The sequence below is a fragment of the Passer domesticus genome, chromosome 1 (genome assembly GCF_036417665.1).
Source record: "Passer domesticus isolate bPasDom1 chromosome 1, bPasDom1.hap1, whole genome shotgun sequence".
Taxonomy (NCBI): Eukaryota; Metazoa; Chordata; class Aves; order Passeriformes; family Passeridae; genus Passer; species Passer domesticus.
This window is the reverse complement of record NC_087474.1, coordinates 72,677,466-72,695,035: the sequence shown is the minus strand read 5'-3', so window position 1 is coordinate 72,695,035 and position 17,570 is coordinate 72,677,466. Positions and strand designations below refer to the sequence as shown.

At 41.7% G+C, this 17,570-nt stretch overlaps 1 protein-coding gene across 39 annotated transcripts in view; it reads left to right on the top strand.

Moving 5' to 3' along the window:
* ATXN1 (ataxin 1) overlaps positions 1–17,570 on the top strand; it is a 344,115-nt gene that overhangs the window by 215,682 nt on the left and 110,863 nt on the right. For 4 of the 39 annotated variants that reach the window (XM_064423900.1, XM_064423909.1, XM_064423825.1 and 1 more), the window contains one exon: positions 16,966–17,071. The exons of the other annotated variants lie outside the window; for them this stretch is intronic. The gene's annotated coding sequence lies outside the window, so the exon portion shown is untranslated. The remainder of the gene's footprint in view (positions 1–16,965; positions 17,072–17,570) is intronic. 39 annotated transcript variants of the gene reach the window in all.

Here is a 17,570-nt window from a genome sequence, read left to right as displayed (position 1 = left end):
TTTCTCAAGGTTCAGAAAGCCTGAAAGGAGGGGAGAAATAAGTCAGACAGATGAGTTTGAAATAATTTCTGGCTGATGCTTGTAGTGTTGTCTGCCTCCATGCTTTCAGTGTCCGTGTAAAGCATTACAATGGTGATTCTTAAAAAACTCAACAAATTCTGTTCCTCTTAGTGCACAGAAACTGCCCTAGAATTTTCCTTGTTATCTGCTTTTGGATCGTGTTTTGTTGGCAGCACAGTACAAGCTATAGCTGGCACCCACATGATGCAGTGCTAGGCTTTGTGTAAAAATACACTAGAGTGTATGTGGGCAGGGCTGTAGCCTCTGCAGTTGCTCTATTTGTAGCATGGCTCCTTCATCTTTTGCATGTTCCTGTATGTGCTATTTGGGCAGATTTTAACAAACCTGGCTTAGGGTCTGAAATAACAAGCAGCATCGTATCAAAGCACTTAGTGTATGATGAAAGGAACATGCTTATACAGCAGGAATATTTATAGCTGGCCCTTCTGACTGATGTAAGGGAAAGGTATTCTGAAAGTATTTGAAATAGCTACAGATTTTTCTTCTGTGTCAAAATGCAGTGCTTAGAAATCTCACCATGAAAGCCTATATTGATAAAAACAGCTTTCCCCTCAGTTTCTGGGGATACTTGTGACTTGAAGGCTATTATGATCAGTTGCTTCACACTGCCTTGTTGTTGGACTAAAAAGAAGAGTCCACAGGTATGGTATGTTTACCATGATCTGGTGCAGAGGGTCTACCCTTAGTAATGGCATGAAGTATTTTATGGAAGGCAGATTAAGTGTTTCAGCAGACATGTTGTGTGAAACCCATGCAATGTCACCAACCTCATCTTCTCCTAATTGGGACAAAACTGTTTCAAGAAGTAACCTGGGTTTTCTCATACCTAAGCTCTTGAAATATTAGGGAAAATGAACGTGGATTTTATTCCTCCTAAGGGCAAAAGAGCCATTGGAAATGTTTTTAGACAGGCAAACTATAGATTCAAAAATATGTGTAGCAAATTTATCACAAACAAGATGTTAATTTCCTCACTCATTTGTTTCAGAGACACTTTAAACTTTTGCTTGTTTTCTGAGATCATAAGTTGCAGACATCGGAGAGAAGAAAGCAGAAGACTAATAGCAGTGATGGCAGAAACACTACTTACACGCCTATTAAATAAAAACTGTTTTGCTTCCAAGTTCTTAAGTGCTATACTTATTTAATCTGGTTTGCTCAACCTCTATTTTTAAGTCATTTGTTCTGCTCAAAAATTGCAAAGAAATTTCTTGTGAGAACATTTTGTTGGTTTAGATAATAACTTTTTTTGGTTGCTTTTGTTCAACACATAAAATAAAACATTTTTAGATTGAGGGTTGGCTCTCATTAATTGGAGTTTCAGGAAGCAGAAAATGGGAATGCTAACGGAGTATCTTAAAATAAATAATGATTAATTGCACTCAGAAATACTCTGACTTATTTGTGTATGCTTAACAAGCCTTTACTACTACAGTTTCTGCTGTTCAAGAATAAAACTGAGAGTTTGTAGCATCAGTATCTGTTTGAATATACCCCTGGTCCTGCTTTCACTGCTAGAAAGCACAAGCCCTGGTTCTGCTGCAATCTCTTGTTGGCAGCTATAAAGAGCTGTTGATGAGAGCAGACTGGATCCTGAAACTGGACATCCTCTGTGTACAGCATGGATACACATCTTCCTTTCCAGAATCAGTGAGCATCAGTCTTTTTTGACAGAGGATTCAGCTTTGTTCACCTTTGATTCACTGCTGAGTGCCATTTTCCCTGCTTTCTCTTTTAAAAACTGCCTTTTCCAATCCCCTACCTGTTGCACAAAGGTTCTTGCAACATTATTTGGCTGCATGTGGGCTTTTCATTGCTATTAGAGCAGCCTGCACAATACATCTTTCTGTGCTGTTGAAGCTGGTTGTAATATTTCTGTCTGTGCCCTGCCACACTTGGGACTTTGGAGGCCCTGCTATTTTACAAGGCACATTTCTTTCCTGCTCACTTGCTGCCAGCATGCAATTCTGGTTTACCTGAGGTCCTTCCTTTCAAAAGTCACTCTTGCCATTGTTGGCAGGTGGAAGGTGCCCATTTGATGGGGAGGGAGAGGATAAAGGGTCAAAAGAGTAATTTTCATGCTTTAAGCTGCTGTCACTGAAGTGATGCAACACACTTGCTGTATCAGCTGTTGGTTAAGCTGCTACACCACTTTACTGTTCATCAGCTTCATCAGTGTGTTCAGCATTTGGTGATGAAGGTTATCCAGGGAAAGGAGATTGTAATTTGTTGAGATGCACTCATGTGGAAGTGGTGGCCAGAGGAGCCCAACTCCCCAGCCTCAACAGAAAATGCATCCACGGAGAACAGTTCCCCTGGCCCTGACTTGTAGCGTTTTTCTTTAACCAAGGTTAAGTCAGAAAGCACAGCTGCCTTCTACTGCTTTATCGTGCTTCACAGCTAAGGAAGGAGAAAAGTTTTCCTCTTAACAGCTTGATGTAGTCAAGATCCAAGAAGCCCCAAATTCTCTGTAGTTGTGTTGTTGCTGCCAACTTGCAGACTCGTTTGGGAGTATTATGTTTGATCAGTCTGTGCTTCTTTTCCTTACGCTGTGGGGTTTAAATCCCTTCCGCTTTTGTGGAAAAGCTTCTTGTGGGAGTCAGCTGGGTTTCATTTTCTATGCTCCATTCTGAGCAGTACAGCCTGAAGATCTCTTAGTTTTATGCTGATAAAGGTGCCTTCTTTCTGAAATCATGTAATATAGTGAGGTTCTGTGAGTCCAGTGCTTGGCTGGATGAGATAGGGTGTCAAACCATCTGTTCTGAGGAGTTGTTTTTTTTCTGATTCCAGTTAGTTTTTATAAATTTGACTGTGCCTTTGATGATATTTTTCATGTCCTTCCTTCTAAAGGAAGTAAAGGCAAAGGCAATGCTTTGATCTGTTATCAGTTCCATAGATTTCTATAAAGGTTTTATGAGTTTTTGGTATTAAGGAAAAAAAAAAAATTAGGGCCTGTTTTAAAAAAACAGATTATCAGCCTAGGGACGGAGCAGTGGGATGGTTAGCAGTGATGGGAAGATAAATAGGCATGGGAAGGAGCTACATGTTGAGGCTTGGGTTGAAAAGACTGTGTAGGTGGGAGCTGGAGCATCAGTGAAGTGAGTACAGGGTAACTGAAAACGTCAGATAGGAAGAAGTGAGAGGGGACAGAGTAGAAAGCAAGTGTATTGGAAGATGCTGGCACTGGATTTGAGAAGCAGCAGTCTCGGTTGTTGTATATAATACTTCAGCAGTGTAAAAGACTGGAGTTTATTCTTGTTGATGTGCTAATAAGAGCTCAGGGGTTCGTATGTTACCTCTCTGGAAACTGAGTAGCTGCATAGTGAAGAGATCTGCCACTGCAGACATAAACCAGTTGTTGCTTGTTGGAAAGGTCTCACCTTTGGTCCCTCTTGTGCAGTCAAGGGACTTGTAAAGCAGTGTGAGCATTCAGTGTGGTATGCAACTCCTGTTCTAACCCTTGTCCTACACTATTCTTCTGAGTTTTCTTAAGTTTAACTAGCTAATGCTCCAGTGGCAAAATACAAATGCTATCATCCATGTTGCTAGCAAAAATGATGGTATTTTTAAGTGTGTTTAAGGGTATCTAGTGGTGAGGTGCTTCAGGATAAAGGTTTAATTCTCAGCTTATTCCCCCTCAGTTGTGGTCATGCAGATTGCCTTTCAGTAACACAGAAGAAATAATGATCAGTTCTTTCAGTCTTTCCTGCATTATTTCTTAAATTAACATATTAGCTCTCTAGAAACACATTTCGAGAGAAAAAGATGATTTTTCTTGAATTTTTTTGTAGTATTTGAGACTAAGGTGTCTCACTAGGAATTAAGAAATAGGTTTTCCATAACTATATTGTACTTCCTTTTGTGCCACACATGCATCTCTTTCCAGCCTTTATAATCTAGCAACTTTTTATGTATTCGACTTAATTTAATATTAGTTGCAGGCTTTTACATAGTTATTCTAATCTTAGTTCTTTTCAAAAGAAGGGCAAATTACAAAAACAACTCTTGTGAGATACAAACTCCTGGATGATGATACCAATTTGCTTTTCACAGTTAGGCACAATAAATTACTTTTCATTGCAGGTGAAATGAGCTGCACTGATATGTTTCTTCTTTCATAGAACACAGTTGGGTTCTGGGACAGGGATGAAGAGCTAGCAGTCATGAAACTGAAGCAGTATTTAAGTTTTCATTCAACTTCATATTTATCTGCTTGAAAATCTGGATAGAAAGCTGCATGGACAAGTTATTTTCCTGTTGTCTTTTAATTTCCTGTTACCTGTAAGGAATTTGCACTTAACTTTGTGATGAACCCGGAACCCTACAGGCGTTGCTTTTTCAGAAATTCCTGATGGGAAAAAAAGAGTGTCTCTCTGTAGGAAACAAGGAAAAGAAATCTCTTGAGTCAACTACATTTTTGATAAAGCAGATTATATTTTTTATGGCCTGATTCAGTATTAGATTATTGCAGTCTCATGCCTTCTTAATTTCATTCATCAGTGGACTTATTTCAGCATAAACCTGGTACAAGAGATGGCAGAATTAGCCTTTCTGTGTGTAATTATTCTTTAGTATGCAAAGGTAAAGAAGTACCATCTGGAGGCCAGCAGTACTGCTCTATTAAATCTGCTGCAAATGTGATCTGAGGCTTTGAACACTGAACTTTAAGTACTGTAAACAAAATTTTGAAAGTTGTTTATTTTTTTTTTTTATTGTTTTTTCTGCAAATACACCAAGGATTTGTTACAAGAGAAAGGGTCTAATGCCCTTAGCCTGTAATGAGCCCCACAGAGGCAAATCTTACCTCACTATTTACTCCAAAGCCAGGGAGTTTGCCTGCCTCTTGGTGAGAGATATAGAAGAGTAGGCCCTATCAGAAAAACACAGTTATTAACTACCTTGCCCTAACCTGCAATAAAAACTTCTTCTTTAAGGTGAGTTCATTGTGCCATCTTCTCTGATGTAATGCTTTTACTGACTTCTTGTGTTAAAGACATCCACACTGTATCTCTGTATTTGTAGGGAGAAGACAGAGTGATAGGCACTAAACATCCACTGTGTGTATCTGACAGCAGAAGACAGAGGAGGTTGCCCGTCCTTCAGGCAACCTACAGCCTACAAAATCAAGTGTTTTAAAAGCCCACATTTTAAATGGCCAAGTCAGTTTTTGCCCTTAGAGGTGCTACGTGTAGCACATGTAGCTACAGTGTATGTATTTGCAAGATTGAGCGTTTAATTTGTGTTTTAGAAATCTCGTATTATTTCCCTGCTGGTCTTGTCTATGTTTCACAGCTGTATCTGTTAAGGTCAGAGGTATCAAATCTGTTTAGTCCCAGCCTGATTTTCAGAGCAGGCAAGTCTCCTGCAACACTCTACTTCATTTTAATGGGCCTCTGGGTGCACACAGCACTACTGTGAAGGAGGCCAGCTATTTAGGTCCCAACATATGATTGGTACCCAATTTAGTGTATCCAGGGGTGAAGATGTTGGCTTAGTATTCTCTCTCCCGGGGACTCCTATTCCATGTATTGCTTCTTGTATTTGAGATGGGAGCTGTCATTCACTGTATGCCAGAACAGAAGCCAAGTAGGTCAGTCAGTGCCTGCAGGCACTGCTGTGTATCCACGCCCACGGGTGAGTTGCCCCCCTCTGTTGAATCTTACTTGTAGGTATTTGCTGAAACTTTTTAGTGGGGCTCTGCTCAGGGTACCCTGGTCCTGAAGGCTGCTTGAGCCCTGCATGAGCAAAGATGAGCAAAGCAAGCTCCTCCTCTTCAACAGGTTCCTGTAAGGGAGACGAGGGAGTTGTCCCTTCTTAGAGACTTGAACCAAAAGAGGCACAGTGGCAAAAGCAGCCAGAAGACAAACTGTGAGTCCAAACTGCATATAAATCTCTACCCTAAGCTAATTTGCTGTTTGTTCCAGCTTTCCTCTCTTCCCTGAGCCTCTTCTACTCCACTTCACTCTTAACTGGAGCATCTTTATCCACTTCCTGCAGACTTCCTTCATGCTCCTTTCATTCAGCTGATCTTTTCCCACGAAATGCAGAACTCTACATTTCACTGCCAAACCAGTTGCAGGGGAGCAGAAGACAGAAGTGCACACATCTTCAACTAAGAAACAGGAGCTTGCTGCTTGCTTGCTCCCAGGTCTGTTTCAAGGCAAGAGGGAACTAAAATAGCTTATTGCTGTTGAAGATGAACATGTGACTACCTCAAACTGCATCGCCACTAAAGGCTTAAAAATAACGTGGTCTGCTGCCATCTGCTTACACATCTTTCCTCCACCCTCCGTTGCTCTTGTCACTTCAGGCTGCTGTAAGCTCTTTAAAGCAAAGATGGTCTTCTCTGCCTTTGCAAAAGGCATGCCACTGTGGCACCTTCCCAACCCCATTGTTGCTTAGCTCTCAGCTTGTGCGTACTACAAATAAGAGAGTTGATAGTTTTATAATTTACTCTTAATGGGGATGTGGATTGAAGCAAACAGAATTTTCATTTTGTGGTATCTGCCTAGTTGTAACTCATCCCTAAGATGAATTTGTTGGTCACACTAAGATCTCAGGTATTGATCAATGATGTAATTGCCATCCTATAGCAGGACAGATGATGTAATTCTTACCAGTTACTGAAGACAGTGACCTTGAGACAGATCAGATGGTTGAGTAGCATAGATGGCTCACTGATTATAAAATGCACTTGTTTTAAAACTAAACTGTCATCAGTTGATTATTGGGGAGGAACAACTACAACAAAATGCCAGCATGTCACAAAAGATACAGCGTATCTTAACTTTTACCAGCAGTTACATATTCCTGTTTTGACAGGCGACTTTTGATGGTTTTGTTGCTTTTTTGCTTTGGCCATCATTTCAATTTACATTAGGATAGCATAAAACCTGACTTCTGTGAGCCTAAGGAAAATACTTGGTTTGATAGCCAGTCACACATTTAAAGAAAAGGAAAAAGTAAAGGTGTATGTGATAGTAGAAAATCTGGTAGATGGGAGGAGAATATACAGCAAAGTTTTGCCAATGAGAATGAGAAAGCCTAGTTCCTCCCTAGTTCCAAGTAGAGATGGCTTAAACTTACATTTCATTAAACTTTTCATTTGAATACTTAATCAAAAAGTGATAAGCATTGACCACCAGCTTTTGCACATAGATAAACAGTAGGCAAAACTCAAGAAAGTCATGGAGATAAAAGAAAGAAAACCACTTACTATGGTTGTTAATTATGAAAAAGACCTGTTTGTCTTTGAGTGAAAAGAGGTTCTGAGAGACCCCAGTACAAGTCTAAGAAATATTCAGTTGTGAGAAGCATGGAGCCTAAGAAGAAAAAACAGGTTTGAAAAGACAAATGGTTGAAGAGTTATTTTTTGTTCTACTGTTGGTATTTTCTTCTTAACGACTAATGTTCTTCTGGCTTAACATTTGCTGGTTTGTGTCAGAATTTTTTTTTAATCTTTTGTTCCTCTCTTCTTAGTCAACTGGCACATTTGCAAGATAAGTATTAAACTGAAGAACTTAGCAAAGACAACTTCTCAAGCAGATCTTTACTAAAAGTAGAGGAAGAAATTAATAATTTGCATGGATTTGTGACCTAATAAAGAAAACTGCAAAAGAGTGATCTGTCTAATTAATTACTGCAATGAATTGATCTTAGGAAATCATAGAGGCATAGCTCAGTCAGAATCTGTATTTTCCCCTTTTCTCTGAGCCAGACTTTTCTCTGGTAGCTTGTGTTTGAAACTAATGAATATTGCAGGCAAGAATTTATTTTTCTGAGTTCTATGACCATGTACTTTCTATTGCTGAGATACACTTCCCTCTTTTATGGACTTTACAGGTCTGCTGTTTTCCCACAGTATTTGCTTAATGTAATATTGTAGAATGTCCAGGGGACTCCTAATGTGTAAGATCTTATAGTCTGCTAAAAGCAGGTTAAGATGTCTGGTTCTTTATGTTCAAAGGACCTTGTGCTTGAAAATCCTTCATGCTGTGTCTTAGTGAGAATTTCAAGTTTCAGAGGAATGAAATAAGACCTCTTATGGATGTGGTCCCTTCAGTAGTATTTCTTTTCTAAATGGGCAATAAATCTAGATGTGGATAGTTGAAATTGTGAGAAAGTCTTGAAAAGGAGGAAATTACTTTAATTCTGTAATGCCAAAGGAACCAGAAAACCTCTCACACACACTCTGCCTCAGGGATTAAGCATGGGTCTGCATTTTTTAGCAAGCTTCTGTAGAGGGGTGCAACCACTTCAAAAATTAGGTTTCTTTGGCAGTTAGAGGTTCTAGTTGTGTGGAGAACCCTTCTTCACTGACCCATGAGATCTCCTCTCTATGGTTTCATTAGCACAGCTTTTCATGATCTGAGCAACTGCCCTCCCCCATGTTTAGAGTAACAGAATTGTTAGTGTTGGAAAGGACCTTTAAAGTCATTGAGTCCAAGTGTTAACCTTACCTAGTCCACCACTAAACCTTGTTCTTAAGTGCCACATCTGTGTGGTTTTTAAATACTTCTGGGGATGGTGACTCAACCACTTCCCTAGGCAGACTGCTCCCATGCTTTGTAACTCTTTCCATGAAGAAATTTTTCCTAATACCCAATCTAAACCTCCCCTGGCACAGCTTGATTCCTTTTCCTTGTCCTATCACTTGTGACCTGGGAGAAGAGGTCAGCCCCCACCTGGCTACAGCCTCCTTTCAGGCAGCTGTAGAGAGGGATAAGGCACCCCAAGCCTCCTTTTCTCTAGGCTAAACAACTCCATCTTCCTCAGTCTCATCAGACCTGTGCTCCAGACCCTTCCCCAGCTCAATTTCCATTCTCTGGACACGCTCCAGCCCTTCAGTGTCTTTCTTGTGGTCAGGGGCCCAAAACTGAACACAGGGTTTGAGGTGTGGCCTCACCAGGGCTGAGTCCAGGGGGAAAACCACTGCTCTCGTCCTGCCGGCCACACTATTGCTGATACAGGCCAGGATGCCATTAGAGTTAGTGGCCACCAGGGCACACCTGGGCACACACTGGCCCATGTTCAGCCAGCTGTTGGCCAAAAGCCCCAGGTCCTTTTCCACTGGGCAGCTTTCCAGACACTCTGTCCCAGGCATATAACATTGCATGGGGTTGTTATGACTCGAGTGCAGGATCTGGCACTTTGCTTGTTGAATCTTATAAAACTGGCCCCAGCCCATTGATTCAGCCCTGTCCAGATCCCTCTGCAGAGCCTTCCTGCCCTCCAGCAGATTAATACTCCCACCCAGCTTGGTGTCTTCTGCAAACTGACTGAGGGTGCGTTCAATCACCTTGTCCATGTCATAGATAAAGATATTAAGTAGAACTGGCCCCAATAGATGAACCATTATCATGCTTGTTGTTTGGTTCCACTTGGATAGCCCCATGCCAGTTGTAGCAGGGCACCTGGGAAGGTGTGGCAGTCACATAGGGAACATGCATGCTGTGCTGGGCAGGAACTTGGCACCATTGCCCCCTGTCCCCGGTGTGACTGTGTTCAGCCAGGCAGAGAGAGGCCAGGGAATCTTCTGTATCATGTGTCCTGTCTGCCTGCTGAGCCTCTCCCAGGGAAAGGGAGATAGGGTGCAGTTTCGGTATTCTCTCTCTCTTTCACTGATGCTCCTCAACTGACTGCTCCTTGAGCTCTCTCACTAAGCAGAGGAGCTCCTCTACCTGGGCACAACTCCTACAGCTGTTCTCCCTGCTACTGGCTGCTACTGGCATCCTATTGCAGATGAGGTACAGAAAGGCTGAAGGACAGGCTCATAAGAGATCAGTGATGCTGTGTTGACTTCATAAACTTGCCAAATCATTTGCAACTGTTCTATCCTGTAGGTCACACTTCTGCTTGAATCCTTTCCCCCATTTTTAAAATTTTGCTCTTTCATTCTTTTGTCATTCATTTGCTCTCCCTGCTCCCATTTGTTCAGTTTGGTCACAGCTCAGTTACCTCAGCTAACTCACATCCTTGACTTGGAGCCTTTATACATTCAGAGACAGTGGCACATCACTGAACACTTTCTCCCTCTATAGTGCTGCTCCAGAGAGTGAAAATCGCCCTGGGGCTCTGGAGCAGACTTCAGTCTGTGTATCAGCTCCCAAAGTCCAACTGTTTAACCTGCAGCACACCCCCTGCATTTTGCTTCTGCACTTTGTCAAATTGTTTTGTTGTTTAAAAACAAAATGAAGTGACAGTGCTTGTCCATGAAGCTTTCACTTGATGCAAATTCCTTTTTTATTTTCTCTGTCAGTTACTGCCTTGCCCTCCAAGTTTAGATAGCACTTGTCATCATATTTAGACCTTCACATGACTCTCCACATTAACTGTTTTTCTCTCTTTTTCTCTCTCTTTGCTGACTAGGGTGTTGAAAAACCCCAAACTTCTAGGAAAGTCATGGCTAATAAATCAAGCCATTTGTCTCAAATCTCTCCTCTCTACAGCTTTTAGAAGCTGTTTCACAGCATGGAAGTGGAGGTTAAACCCTGGGCTGTTTTCCCTGCAGTTTGTACATGACTTTGCTCACCTGTGTTCTGTGTATGGGTAGAGACAAGACTTCTTGTTCAAGGTTGCTCCAGGTTATCTGGGAGAGGGGAGGAGCCCAAACCTCCACTGTATTGCATCCAGTGTGATCTCAAGCTCAAGGATGCCTTTTCCAGATACTCACTCTCTCTTGCTCCCAGAAACCTCCCTTTTCTTCAGAGCACTTTGCTCCTCTACCCTGTGAATGTTTCAGACATGCTGGATAGGTTGTCCCTTGAGATGTCCTGTCTGAAACTTACTGATATTTTAGGGTGTCTGTTGTGGCAAGTCGATAACCATCTGACCCTTAAATAGTTGTGTTTCTTTAGATAGAGGGAGGCACTTTCTTATCTGATGTAAGTTGCTATAGCTCTTCAACCTCCAACTCATGCAGGTTTGCACCAAAGCACTATCTGGTGAATTATGATGATGGAAAGCTTCCTCACACCCCTTGCTAGACTACGTTTTTCTTGTTGCAGCTGGGGAGCTGGGTTTCTGAAATCAAAGCATGTATCCTCTGCTTCTTCATAAAACTGTGAAGAGGTCTGGACATAGTCCAGTTAATTCTGGTTTATTTTCTTGCCGGTTTATTTTCTTGCCCTGAATTTCTTCACTAGTAAGTGAATTTTTTTCCACATCTGTTCACTGCTCTGCTAGCTAAAGTGGAACATTATGGGGACTTGTTGCGTAGTCTAGAGAGTGATGAATTGTGAGGATGAGAGATCTGTATATCTGATTTTCCTGGAAGAGTCAAAGGAAAATAAGGATGATTTTTAAAACATGGAGACTGAGTTATTACTGCTTACCTGCCTCAACCTCTGACTTCAGTTCCTGACACTAGGGGATGTGGATGTTATTAGATCAGGTATCCAAAATTCACGTGAATCGAAATTAACTCCTGGATGCCCCATGAAATAAATATCAGGCTGTACACATCTCTGTCTTGTCTTGTGATCCGAACAGTTACACATTTTCAGAAATTAAGTATAAATTTGGACGTGATATGCTTCTTCTTGCAGCAGTTCTGCTTGCAAGTGAGAGGATTTGGCTGAACCCTTTGCTCAGCCTGGCATTCACACCAGGTTGCAGCTACATCCTGTTGTACTGTGTTACTCTTTCTCTAGTCAAGATACATTCACCAGATGGAAGAAAGAAGCTCTCCAGCCAGAGCACTCACCATGAGGAATAGTAGAACACTCTTGCTTTGGCTTAGTTTCATTTCATCTCCACTTCAAGGAAGGTTTCAATTTTCCTTGCTTCTTCTTTGGTATTTCCTGACTCTTTAGGATTGCCATGAAAGCCTCATACTGACACATGCATTTTGGTTTTTTACCCATATATATTTACCTGTTCAGTGGGGAAAAAAAAAAGTTCAACTTGGTTCACATAGTAGACCTATGCAGTAGATGAATGCAGAAGACAAGATGATGTTTGCAGAGCTTGGGGGTTTTTTTTGTTTCAGATGGTTAAGAGCCCAGAAGTCCAACTTAGTACAGAAGTCAGAAACTTAGACCTCTGTCTATATGGGATAAAAAAACCACACAGGCTTTCTTTGTGCTACAGCTCTCATCAAGGTTATGAAGATAGGGCAGTAACGCTTCAGACTCTAACAGTGTAGATGTAGTTTATTATAGGTATTAAAAGTCAGGTGTTTCTATATGTACTGCTAGAAATGTGTTGATTTTGTGATGTTTGAAGACAGGACAGAGTTTGTGTCTTACAGTGTGATGGAGTTAAATCCCTGACTTTTATCCTGGGAGGTTTTCAGAAAGTCTCAGCAGTGTTTCAAGTCCCTTTGCAGACCTGTTCCCAGCTCTCTGGTTTCCAGTGGAGTGCCTGAGAGATCAGCCCATCTGTAGCTTCTCTCCACCCTTGCATTTGGAGGCTGCCTGCCTGCTGCTCCTTAAGACTTCTGTTTTTTAAATCACCCCTGCAAACCCATGCTTAACTTCTCATTTTGGGGAGGAGAGTAAGTAGGAAGCAAGTCAAGTTTGTCCTTATAGGAAGGTCCCATCCAACAAAGGGAGGGATCCCATCCAAGTGGGACCTATTTTGCAGGGTATTTTCTTTCTCTGATCATACATCTTCCTTAAAATCTGAGAAGTTTAGCATCAGTATTGAAAAGATGCTCTGCAAAGCCCAGATCTGGAATGTTGCATGGTAGAATATTCCTGCTTGCCTCTCTTTCAATAAAATTAGAAAGTTAGACCTTTTGCCTCTATTTCAAAAGAGTTACTCAAGGAGACAGTGACTTTACAACTCCTCTCTGTCTTGCCATAAAGTTGGGTGGTAGTCATCTTTGAGGAAAAAACATTTCATACCCAGTTGCTCTTTTCTTGTGAGGCTCAGCAGCCGTGGTTGTTTCCTTTGCAGAGGGTTCAGGAGTGTAGCTAGCACCCTAGAAAATGAAAAACACTTGAATCATTTGCATAGTGGATCAGAATCCAGCCCACCCGGCTGCTGGAACAAAAACCACAAACTTTCACATTAGAGTCATCTGCTGAAAAGCTACATGAAACAACTAAATGTTTGGTTTAAAGAAATTTAATTTGCTTTCTTTGTAGCCAAATCACCTGACTCTTAGGTGGTGAAAATAATGTATCAACAAGATTTTCTTGCTATCTTTCTTTGTCTGCTGGACCACAATGATCATTGGTTGATCTTGTTTTCAGACATAAGACCAGTTGTTTGATTCGAGTGTCAGTATCAATGTTTGTGTCTATAGAAACCAATCAACATTTCCTCCTAATTGTTGTAAATAGGCTGTTACTGTGACACTTAGATTTCCGGTCTCTTGCATATCTGAGTCAAAAATTCAGTGCACAGTGTTGTCTTCTGTGTTAGCTATCTATTGCCTCACTAATAGGCATCTTTATTATAGTCTGTAGTTCTCCTGTTGAGATATGTCCAGACATCACTGGAGCCTATAATCTTTCATTTTTATTCTACATCATGAATTTGTTAGAGGGGCTTTCTCAGTAACAGCTGTAGGAAATGACAAGTAATGTAGGAAAAGCAGTTTGAACTGCCTACAATCAGCATTGCACAACATTCAGGATTTTTCCAGGATAACCTTTTAAACTGACTTTTTTTTCCAAAAGCAGTGGCAGTTTAGTGTTGACTTTTCTTCCTTTTTACGTTTCAGCATGAATGATTCAGGTTGTCTTGAGAACAGGATACAAAACTCTGCATGTTTTGTACCTTTTTAAAAAATAGGTCAGCTTTTTCATTTGAGTACCTGTGTAGCACCTTCATATTTGGGGGTGACTATTTGAAATTTGGCTATAGAGTTGCCCCAATATTAGGGATTTACCTTCTCATTTGCAGCAAAACTTGTCCATAATCAGTCAGTATATAAAGTCTAATATCTCTCATTTTGTACCCACACAGCAGGAGCTCATTAGGGAGCATTGAGGCTGCTGTATTTTAGAGCTGAAGAACTTGCTTTGATATTTCTGCAACAGTCTCCTGAGTGCTGTGGTCCTAGGCATACAAGAGGCAAAAGAAAGGAGATTGCTGTCCCATGTTTTCAGCAAAGCTGTTGTTTGCCCAGACAGTGTACAGCAAAAGGAAAGGATGGAGAGAGAATACAAGCTGTGGAGGATGTGCTCAGGAGTAGTAATAAGGAACATGGCACTATATGAACCAGGAGATGGAGGGGCAGTTAAGGCCAAAAGCACCAAGTGTGGGGACAACATTTTGGAGCTGGTGTGACTGCCAGCTCGGGTGGATTGTGTGATGTGATTGGAATTAAGCTGAGAAACTGAGAGGAAGCTGATGTAGAGGTCTGTGGAGGGAAGCAGCAGAACTGAAGCCACAGAAGAGGGAAATCTCTGTTCTGTACATTGGTATGGAGTTTGTGATTCCTGAGGCTGCATTCAGATGTTGCTTGTCCTGTCTGGTGTGAAGATACAGGGTCATTTCACCTGTGGTTGGTTGTTGTAGCCCAAGCACTTGATGCAGCCTCGTAGCCCTACTGAGACAGCAGACTGACTCATGCAATCCTGTCCTTCTGCACCAGTACAAAAACCCTGGTGTGAAAATACAGTTTAGCTTGAACCTAAGTCTGTTCAAAGTGTCTAACTTCACACTTGAAGTGGATGAAGAGCATTCATACACTTTGTTCTAGCAGCTCAGTGGTGGAGAAGCAATCTCCTTCAAGACGATGCAACAAGTGTGTTGCTGGCAGTAGCACCTCGTGTGAATGCATCTCTTTCCACCTGCTCCCACACCTTAATCTTGCTGTCCCTGTGCTGTCAGCATGAATCTGTGACTGCAAACTGGGTGCTACAGCTTTGGTTCACGTGAGATCCTTGATAGCTTGCAGTTATCTCTGTTCCTCCAATAGAAGAGGTCTGGTTTCATTTCAAACTTTCAGCCCTGGTAATGATTTTGACCAGCGCAGGTGCCCTCTTTTGGGTCTGCCTCTGCCAGCACAAGCTTCCCACATGCTCACTGTACCTCCTTTTAGATAGGACCCTCTTTGGTGAGTGCTCCCTAGCTGGTTGGAGGCAAAACTGGGTTAGCATAGAAGAGCCTAAAGAGTAGTTTGTAGCTGCTCCAGTTTATTTTCACCATAATGGATTACAAAACGTTTTTACACCAGACTGCTAGCACTTCTGAAGGGAGACAGTCAGCACAGGAAGAGGGGCAGCTGGTGCTGAGCACATGTGTGGGAGGAAAATCTCATCAAGCAGCATAGCTGGGTTTGGAAGAGACCTTTGTCCACAGTTTCAGTCTCTCTGTCTCTGTGATGGGGGGAAAAAACCCTCCTCACCAGGGTGTTGTGAACATGTGCTAATTTTAGTAAATCAGGCAGTTAGGTAATATGGTGACAGCCAGAAAATAACCTAGAAGGAAATAGTTGTTCTGTCTTTAAAGCAAAGTGTTTAGGGCCATTTTTAATACTGAGAATGAAGCAAACTGAGGAGCGCTTATTCAGTAATACCGAAAGCTAGAGTAATGGCTTTACTATACCATGAATGGCACCATTTCCTGTGGAAAAAGTCTTGTGTGATCACAAAGTTAAAAATAAAGATTAGATGTTATACATTGGGCACTTTTCTGGTATTTCCTTGCCTTTTAGCTCCTGGCTTAACATTTCTGACATGTCTGTATATTTTTGTATGTTTAATGAACTATTTGTGACCAAGCTCATAGTTGCTCACACTTTTTATCCTAAGAAGTTAAGCACTTTAAAGAGGGATTAGAGGACATTGAAGCATCTTACACTCCTGCCATTATGTGTCTTTAAACACATTTCTGCGTCCAAAAGCACTTACCTCTGGTTCTTAGAGATGATTGCAACTTTAAGTGAAGGAGATGAGAGCGGGAAATGTTCTTCTAAATCTGACAGAAAATCACAGTTGGTCATTTTTTGGAGATCTCCCTGATAAATAATTTCTCTGAATTTGTAAGTCTTGCTTTGTAACAGGTGAGCGAGAGGTACAAAAAACTGAAGTTATGAAACCACAGATGTTGTCAGAAGGAAACAGAGCCAGGTTAACTCTCAAAACTAGGCTTAAATAAATTTGAAAATGACACTATCTGAGATTAAGGTAGTTGCACAGAATTGGGTGTCTTACTGTATAACAGAGAAAACAGGTACAAGTAAAGTAAAAAGTAAAATAAGTAAGTAAATAAGTAAAAAATAAAATCACAGAATACTGGGTGCTGAGTATGCATCACTCTAGCTGATTTTATTTGGAGATGTGAGGATAAACCCTGAAAACCCAACATGCTGGGTCTAAGGTGCAAAAATAAGTTGATATGAAAAAATGTTGGTCTTGGCAAGTTCGTTAGCCGCAGAGTAATGACATGTGAACTCCATGTGTGAGGGCAGTCCCTGAGGCTGAGGTCTCAGGCCAGCGTGCCTTGCTGTAGGCAGAGGTGGGACACTGTCACCACCCTGCCTGGAAGGAGCTGCCCTCCCTGTGTGCTCGGGCTGCCCGTTGGCACACGCCCTTCCCTGCGCCCCACTGCCGTGTTTGTCACACGGGCGCAGCGCTCCGGCTTCGCTGCGTCACTCTCCTGCAGTTTGGGTAGAATTAGAGCAGTGATGGGAAATGGCTTTCTCTTTTTCCTATCTTCAGAAGGTAAAAGATGTTGTGCCTTGGACAGGCAGTCTGTTTTTTGGACAGCATTGAGGCTTTTGTTGCTTGGGCGAGGATGTTTAAGAGTTTGACTTTACTGCTATTCTGTTTGTTTTATTCAGCCAGGGATATATAACAGATCTATTTTTCAATCAGGCAGCATTCCTCTACTATAATAATTCACAAGATGAATTCACACGCTAGTTGTGTGAAATGCCTGTTGATTACTTCTCTACATGTGCTTCTTGCCCTTGTCTTCCCTTAGGTACAGTTTACTCTGTGCAAGTTGTAAACTCCATGGAGCAGGTGTTTGTACAGTGCATAGCACAGCAGGACCCAGGTTTCATCGAGGTGTCTGGACATGCTCTTATGTAAGTAAGGGTACTCTGTCTTGTGAGCAATTAGAATAGTTCACATTAGCTGAACTTGTCGAGTTTCCTGTGTGCAGGCTGATGAGAAAAGGGATTTTTCTTTCCAGGCTGAGAGGGGCTTTGCAAATATTCTCCAAATCACAGCAGCAGCTGGCTCTTTGGGCACTGGACAAAGACATGATTTGGAAATAGCATCAAAGTCTAGAGATGACCCTTCACATACTAATGCTCTCAGATGAGTTAAGTGGGAGAAGTTCACACCTCTTGTGGTGCTTTTGTTTCAGTCTGCCAAGCTGCAGACTCAGCATGAGTGCAGCATGCAGGTTTTCATAGTGAGAGCTTTTGTCGCTCCCAGAAGTGCTAGAAACTTAATTGCTTTCAAAGGCAAGCATGGAATCTGGAGGACCCGGTACAACCTGCTGAGAGAACATAAATCATGAGATGCTATCACGTTTCTGTGCTGGGGCTTGTGTGGAGTGAGTTTGCTTTGTGAGCGAAT